General features: G+C 33.1%; 1 non-coding gene across 1 annotated transcript; it reads left to right on the top strand.

The window, feature by feature from the left end:
* Positions 1–1,037: 1,037 nt before the first annotated feature.
* On the top strand, positions 1,038–1,110 carry TRNAP-AGG (transfer RNA proline (anticodon AGG)). Its single transcript has one exon. It is a non-coding gene; the product is annotated as a tRNA-Pro (tRNA).
* Positions 1,111–8,907: the final 7,797 nt, after the last annotated feature.

Raw genomic sequence — 8,907 nt, 5'->3', positions numbered from 1 at the left:
TCTCATGTTCTTAAGTTCTTATTTCAAGTCTCAAGTGCGTTTATTCGCGACTGAATGACGGAGAAGAAAATATAATATTGTTATATGTTCAACATTCACCATTAGTACATGGTGAATGTCGACATTGACCGGTGTAAGTCAGAAATAAGAGTATTTGGAAAATATTTCGGACATACACCAAGAGACTATGTGAATGTTGACATTCACCGGTGAAAGTCGACATTCTCCAGATTTCGGTGTTTCACCGTAACAGATACATTAAACCTAATTTTCATCTCCATTTAAACAAACAACTCACAAATAAGACTTTTATTTGTGAGTTAGTAATACAACTCACTGTATTACTGTATCGGAATTTGTTCATATAATATAATGTTCTCTAAAACAACGATCTATGAAAAACAGGCAAAAATATATTACTAACACTTAAGTTAAAACACCCTCCTGTCTTCTCTCTGGTTCACGTCAAATATATTAGCTAAGTTAAGTGCACGGGGAAAGGTTAATTGTTGAACGCCCCGGCGTGCTGTCTTGGGAGAAAGTAAACGCCCGTTTATGTTGGTCGGAAGTCGTAGTACTGGAGGACTGTGCGAACTGGCAAATAACTACAGAGCTTTAGTAGGCAATTAGCAGGTGAGGTATTTACGTGAAGCGTCTCCTGGGTAATTTCTAATAATAAAAGGTAGCTTGCCTGAATTTTGTCAATTTATCATCGATAAGTTAATCAACTATTTTGTGTCGGAAGTTTTAAACTTAGTTGCATTCCATCAGGAGATGATAAACAGAGTGTTACTGCATATAGCACAGGATAGATAAAGTGTTATTGACATAGTGTATATGCGAAAACTGATTAATAGTTAGGACGATAATTACCAGCATCAAAGGAATAATTCGGCGTGAAGTATCGTTAAGTGCAAAACTTGCATAGTTTAATAAATTGTAAGCAATAATAAATTGTAATTTGTAATAATAAATAATAAAGTTTAATATAAATAATAAATAAGTTTATAAGGTATTATCTCCCACCTTCTTGGCGTGCCTTCGTGGTGTGGTGGTCTGCACACTGGGCCAGGATTCCAGAGGTCCCTGGTTCGATTCCCGGCGAAGGCGTTGCATATTTTTCATCTTTCCGGCTTTTCCAATTAACCTAATGTCTCTACAGTGGCGCCCGAACTGATGATGATTCTCTTCATCCAGGATTTGGGCGATTGGTTCCCCTAAAAACCCCAGTCGTCCTTTAAAAGGGAGGAATACATAAGGTATTTCTCCCGCCTTCCTAGGGTACCTTCGTTGTGTAGTGGTTCTGAACGCTGGGCCGATATTCCAGAGGTCCGTGGTTCGATTCCCGGCGAAGGCGATTGCTCATTTTTCATGTCTCCGGCTTTTCCAATAAACATAATGTCTGAACAAGTTTAATAAAATTATAATTTTTAAGCAGAGTTTAATAAAACGGTACTAAAGTTATTACATTCCAAGCAGTGACGTCAGAAGATTTTCTGTTATATACGGCTCTTGAGACGGTGGTATAAATGTCATAGAAGCATAGTCATAAAGCATAAAATTTCGGGAATTCCATTCACACCTGCGAGACAGGGTTTAAGCCGTAGCCAACCAGAGAAGCTAAATTTGCGCATGCGTGGATGTGTCTACAGCTTTGTCGCTCTGTTTCCCCGCTCAATAGGCTTCGCGCGTTCTCTCTGATTGGTCGACTCTTATAACAAGTCAGCATAAAGTTGAAAACTTCGAACTTTATGCCAAAATTCCTAAACTAGATTTTGTGACGTAGCAAGGTCTGGTTACCTAGCAACGAAGCCGGCCTTACGCTCGGCTAGACGGTGGTATAAATGTCATAACTGGTTTCAGTCATGACATTTATATCACCGTCTGAACGGAGACTACGGTTACAAAGAAGCAATGAGTTCTCACTGTGGTAAGTAGCCGTTACGAGGAGGAATATAAAGCTGGAGGAAGAGAGCCCTTATAACCTAGCGTCTTCTAGCAGAAATGAAAGGGATTATAGTTTATCTCAACATCATGTAATTTCATTTTTTCGAACCAGAATCCACACTTCCTGCGTATTTGGTTTAAATATTCATAGATTATGAGCTAAAAATGTACATGTAAGCTCGCTAACGCGAAGCTTAGAAATCATGAACTAACGATAATCGGTGAAAAAAAATGAAAATATTTAATAAAAAAAAATCTGAAATGTTTCAGATTTTAAATTACGTGGAAAGTGGCGTTTTTTTAATATTTTGTGCGTTACATTTATTTATTAAATATCACGTTCTTCGCACTTAAACCATAAAATTCAGTTCAACAGCAATATCGCAAAATAGTTCTAAAATCAGCATATCTTTAGAACTTCCGATATAGAGACTCACGCGTTGGAGATAAAAATGTTTTTTCTCTATAACGTTGCTCGCTTTGAAATCCTTGAGTTTGTTAATCAAAAATTCGTTATAAAGTTTTACAAAATATGAAATCGACAATAAAACAAATTCCAAATTTCAAATTTGAGATTTCAGATGCCCATATTCGCAGTAGGATTACGTCATTCAAAATTGGATGGCTCTAGATAACGTTGTTTTATCACAATGCGAGAAATATACATACATTTATGCAGATTTTTCATTATTCAATTTCTTCAAATATAATGCAGGACTCAAACACTTTGTGGCAACAATTTGAAAAGTGAAACGGACATTCAGAGTGATTCGACGCAAAATAGTCCCGAAGGACTATTTCGCAAAACGAAATAGTCCTTCGGGACTCAAATCTCTTTGGACTAATAAATATTTTAACTCAGTTTTTAAACGAAATAAAATTCTGGAGAATAAAACTGTAACTCCCTACGCAGTAGTTTATTGTATACTTAATTACAATAAATAAATAAATAATAAGGAATTGAATAGATAGCATTTACCTGCATAATTGTATTAAAACAGCAAAATTTTGAATAATTTTGTAAACATATTATATAAATACACATTATCATATCTTATTACAGATCTTCTTCAAAAATATATTAAATACTTTTTGAAGATTTTACGATTATTAAATCCTTACGTTGTAATTATTGCTGGATTATTATTCATTACATATTAATTTTATCAGCATAATTTTTTAAATAAAGTGAAAAATAGCAATGAGTAATGAAAAATAATTTCCCCCTCGACTACCCGCCTGTTGGATTTTGCCTTTAAGAATACTGAATGAAACAGTGAAATAAACTGAAATAGGTAGCAAGTGTTTAAATTGCTGTCTTTTAAGACGAACCCAAAAAACAAATTTAAAATTAATAAAAAATATTTAACCTATCATAATTTTCGGTTTTAGTTTTCTTTCAAGAAATGATATTCATAGAAAATATCAATGAAAATTTTTGCTCGAATCAATGTTATAATGTTTAGTAGATTTTATGTAATACGATTTCACAAGTAAAATAAGGGTAATTACTCAAACAATAACTTATTACTTTTAACAGGAGAAATAAATCACTATTATTATTATTATTATTAACTTACATGGCGGTGCACAATTAGGAATGTCTGGAGATATTTAAAATATTTAGTACTATTAACATTTATATAATGTTAAATTATTTATATGTAAATAAATGAAGGATTTATAAAAGTATCGTAATTATTTTAGTACTGAATACTATATTAGTATTTAGCATTGCATAAATAATTTAATAGTATATAAACGAATATAATACTAAAATATTTATGCTCGGTATCTAAACAGATATCAGCAAAAATATTTTACAGCTGAGATTTCAAAGAACTTCTGATCGCGCAACGTAATGAATTAAAAAATATGTAAAACTATCTAAAAAAATAAAATCCGGAAGGTTTCAGATTTTATATTACGCCTATGGGAACTTTTTTTAACGTTTTGTGTGTTACCATTATTTATTAAATATTATGTTAGGCCGAAAATGTTTCTTAGAAGCCTTAGTAGAAACATATTTTAGCTCATATCTAACTATGCTAAATATAATTAGATATGGGTACAAACATTTTAAATTGAAGCATTAATATGGCCTTCAAATTGCAAAAACAATAGAAATATTTCTGTAATAATACCGTTTTTAATTGTTTCCCTCTTTCCATTAAATATTAATATGTTTTTGGGAAGTTATGTAAAATAATTTCTTCAACAGACCTGAAGCATGACGAACGAGAACTGAATTAATGAACTAAAACAAATGCGCATTTATTCCTGTTGATCGTTTTCTGGATGGCAACACGGCAACAGCTATAACACAAACCTCAACAACTGCCAGCAGTTTCTTTGTAACGGCGGCAATCGATATCGTACTTGCGGTCGCAGTTAAGGGATTCCATCCTTCATCCGGTAGAATTTTATCTCGGAGGGGTTAATTACCGCTCATTTACATTAAAACAGAGTTATCGGCTACGGTTACAGCGTAAATATATAGCCTCAACTTACATCGAAACGGCCAATAATCTTGCACTTCTGGGCTCATTAATGCTTACCTACCGTCAACAGTAATTACTGGCCCATTTCATACATCGTTTTAACGACGGATCAAAAGTTACGATTCTAATAACAACTTGTTGCGTATGAGTTAAGGGATTTCGTTTTAGAATCAATCGTATTTCATTCAAAGAATTGGTTGCATATAAGAATTTGTCACGAAAGCTTTTAAGACTCTTTTATTATGGTGCCAGGAAATTGTAGCTTTTGTAATTATTTCTTGAATTATCGCATGAATAAATTATCTAGCCTTAATTATCAAGTCTGTGAAGTAACACAAGAGACATTTCTATCACTTTAGCAGAATTATTACCGGAACTTCAACAAAACTGGGAGCACGGAATGTTAGAGAAAGTGTTTGCCAGCAGAAATGGAAACGACCGATTGTCGTTCATAAAGCGCCAGAATAATAACCACTTAGAATGACAATTTTTTGGCGTAATATTTTTGAAATTTTCAGCCCAAAGGAGAGTTAGCTCAAAAAGGCTATTAATTTCGTTTGGGCATTTTCCGTCGATTCACTTTCTGCGTTGATTCACTTTTCAAACTGTTGCCACCAAATATTATCGCCCTGTGTTATACTTAAAGAAATTAAATAATGAAGAATCTGCATCAATGTATGTATGTTTCTCGCATTGTAATAAAATAACGGTGCCTAGAGCCATCAAATTTTGAATAACGTAATCTTCCACCACTGGAAGACCCTATTCCAGATGCAAGCATACCTAATTTGGAATTTGGAATTAACGAATTTTGGATTAACAAACTCAACGATTTGAAAGCGAGCAATGGTAACACTATACGGGGGGTGGGAAATTATCTCCAGCGCGTGAGACTGTATATCGGAAATTCTAAAGATATGCTCATTTTAAAGTTATTTTGCGATTTTGCTGTTGAATTGAATTTGATGGTTCAAGTGCGAAGAACATGATATGTAATAAATAAAGGTAACACAGAAAATGTTAAAAAAACGCCCCTTTGAGCGTAATGTAAAATCTGAAAGCTTCCAGATTGTTTTTCTTTTATTTTTTTTACTTCTTTTTGAATCTATGCATGAATTTATAAGGAATTATTCCATTCTCCGGTTAATGCTCTCAGTTGTGTGTAATTAATACGCCTAGGTATCCTGAAAGATTCACAGTTCGAATCCTGAACTTTCATATTTTTTTGTCCAGATGACCATTTAATGTTTCCTCAGTGGCGTTCGAACTAAAATACGATGGATGATAATTCGTCACTACCTGGATTTGGTCGACTGGATCTCGTGCCTTTTGTCAGTCGGCTTTTAAATGAGGCAAAGTATAATTATTACGCTTCCCAGAAATTCACATCACGTATGTGCTCAAATGGTGTAAATGGTTAGCATGTAGCGTTAACATTGGTAGAACCGAAGCTCCAACCACGGAGATAAATCTGCGTTTTATGTCTATTTTTCCGAAGGAACAAAAACCTAATGTCTACAGATTCAGTGTTGAATTTTTGCAGAAATGTCTGTGTCTATTCGCAGGCAGCAATGTGAGCCCGTTATTGATGTGAGGTTTATAATGAAAAACATATATTTTGAAATGCGATATTTGCAACTGACATATAAACGTAGTTTTTATATAATAATTTATATAATATATTTCTACATAATATTTTTTTTTATAAACGTAAGCTTCGTTTTCCTATAATTAAGGCGAGTAGTAAAAAAAAACATGCGATGCGCAGTGGAACTTGATTTGAGATATACTGCAAAATCTATTTCTGGATGCCAAAGCAAGACAAATAAAAATTAAGAATTGTGTAAGCCCTCTAGCAATAAGAAAGAACAAAAACACCAAAAATAAAAGCGAAGGTAAATAAATGCTTATACGATAAATGATTACATTCGATTGATTGAAATTTTATTTGATTTAAAAACACAATCTTATCTTCTTTTAAAAGAAAGGTGGCTCTCTGAAAAATGGACGGCAACAAAAGTGACTTAAATTTTTATCAAAAAACTTGTCAAACAAAAATATTGGGGAAGCAAAAATATTATTCGATCTATATGATGACATGTGTGTGTGTATGTGATTATGGCAAAGCCTCGAGGGCTATCTGCCTAAAGGGAGGGATGCATTCATGGAGAACTTTCTTAGGAAACTGGCTCGTATACATGGTACACATGGGAAAAATCACAAAACGCCCATGCAGCCAGCCCATTCGCGGGATTCGAACCTCGGACCGAACTACCAGCGTTCAGCTACTTTAATCCGTAATTATGAATACGGGAGAACGACACAACTGTAAATAAAAAACAAACTAGTACATCGAATTTTGAAAAGGTTAGTAGAAATATTGCATTGTCATCGCTAGGACAAAATTGTAGAAAATTTCAAAAATCTGTTCCGTAAATTGATACTACGTGTTTGATTCAGAGAAACCAAGTTGAATGAAAACATGTAAATGCATGAACAAATAAAAACTAAGCGTAAGAATTAGCCTACGAAATTGTGCATTATGCACTACCCTAAAAAAATACTGTATTACTGTAAATAAATAACAAATAACTATAAAAAATAAAATAAAATAATCTGAAAGCTTTCAGATTTTATATTATGCCTGAAGTGACGTTTTTTCACGGGGGCTTCAAAATGGAATTTAAAAAGTGAAACAGACATTCAAAGTTATTCGACGCAAAATACCATTGTAACATCTTTGCCTTGTTACGCTACCAACATAATACCAGTAAGGAAATGCAAAGAAACTTCATGTTAATGCCAACGGAACGCTTTGAAATTGTTGTTTTTATTAATCAAAAATTCGTTAAAGTTTTACAAAATATGAAACAGATGATAATAAAAATTCCAAATTTGGGCTTCCAGATGCCCATGTTCGAGTGCAGGACTATGTTATTCAAAATTTAATGTCCCTAGATACTTTTGTTTTTTTCACAATGCGAGACACATACATACATACATTCATGCAGGTTTTTCATTATTCAGTTTCCTTAAATACAATGCACGGCTCTAATATTTGGTGGCAACAATTTGAAAAGTGATTCAGACTTTTATAGTGAACCAACAAAAAATGTCAAAACGAAATCAATATCCCTTCTGGGCAAATTGCCCCTTTGGACTAATTAATACCTATGAGCAAAGTAAGTATGTAAAATATTATTAATTAATTATTAATCTATGTTATATTATTAATTATTATAATCTTATATTATTAGTATTATTATTATTTTACTGTTATTACATAAAAATTATTATGTACTATTGTAAAAAGTAATTACAATTTTTATAATTACTTATAATTATTATCATATTATAACTTATCACTCATAACGTATTAGTATTATTATATAGTATATTATTATCATCATATATAATACTAAAAAAATTAATAAAATTTATGATAGTCGATTAGTAAGCTTGCTTTGAAGTTTAAATAATAATTTTTCGCCTACCTTACAATTTGTTTACAACTCAAATTGAAATTAAGAGCACCACGTATAAATGGAGTAAATAAAATGATTTCTTTGGAAAAAATATCCAAGACTTTTCCACGGATGTAAAACAAACACGTTACTTTAGGAGGGAAAAAACAGCTATTACTACTAGAACCCAATCAGTGCTATCCTATAGCTGCACTAATAGCTTATGAAATTGCACTTTCCGATCCAATAACAGCTTTCCTCATTCAAGAAATAATTGAAACGGCGGAAAAATTGCAACACAATCAACCCCCCCTCCCTTTTACCTTCTTCCAATTTCTTTTTAGTATCATTCAAAGCGAGGTCGGGTCACTTTCTCGGGAGAAATTGTGTACTGGAAAAGCAAAAGTTTTAAACAAGTTGTTCTGGGAGAAACACAGCAGAAGGGAAGATTGAATAAAAAATAAACAATGGGGGATAAGAAAGGGGTTTGTTTATTTTACCCATTTTATAAGAGGGATTAGAGAAGGAGGCGCACAAGTCGCGAAAGGCGACGCCGACGACCCTGCTGGTCCTGCCACATGGGAAGAGAGCTGGTCTTCGAGAGAGAAAATTCAATTTCTTACCTGCAAAAAAAGAAGAATTTAATTAGTGATAGAAGAAGCAATCAAAACAAAGCAGTAATACAGTACATTGATTTTTCGCTAACGCGTCTCACGCCGTTGTCATGGCGACCGTTAAAAGCAAAAGTAGTTCTTCTCTCCAAAACAACTCTGCTCTAAGTCATCATATTTTGTTTGTTCGTACATGACTATCTGTTGCTGCTGAAGAGGAAATGAAGGACAGACGAACTTATTATTCGAAAGTGTAATTTTGAAATCAATAATGACTCTATGGGTTAAACTGTATCACTTGCTACATTAATTAAATGGTTAACTCTTAACGTCAATGTTTTTCAAACCTTATTGGCTCATCTGAATGAAAATACTTTTGTGCAG

Source organism: Stegodyphus dumicola, chromosome 5, assembly GCF_044657685.1.
Source record: "Stegodyphus dumicola isolate Sdum_Otavi_A_Nest chromosome 5, ASM4465768v1".
NCBI classification, from domain to species: Eukaryota; Metazoa; Arthropoda; class Arachnida; order Araneae; family Eresidae; genus Stegodyphus; species Stegodyphus dumicola.
This window is presented reverse-complemented; position numbering and strand designations above follow the sequence as displayed.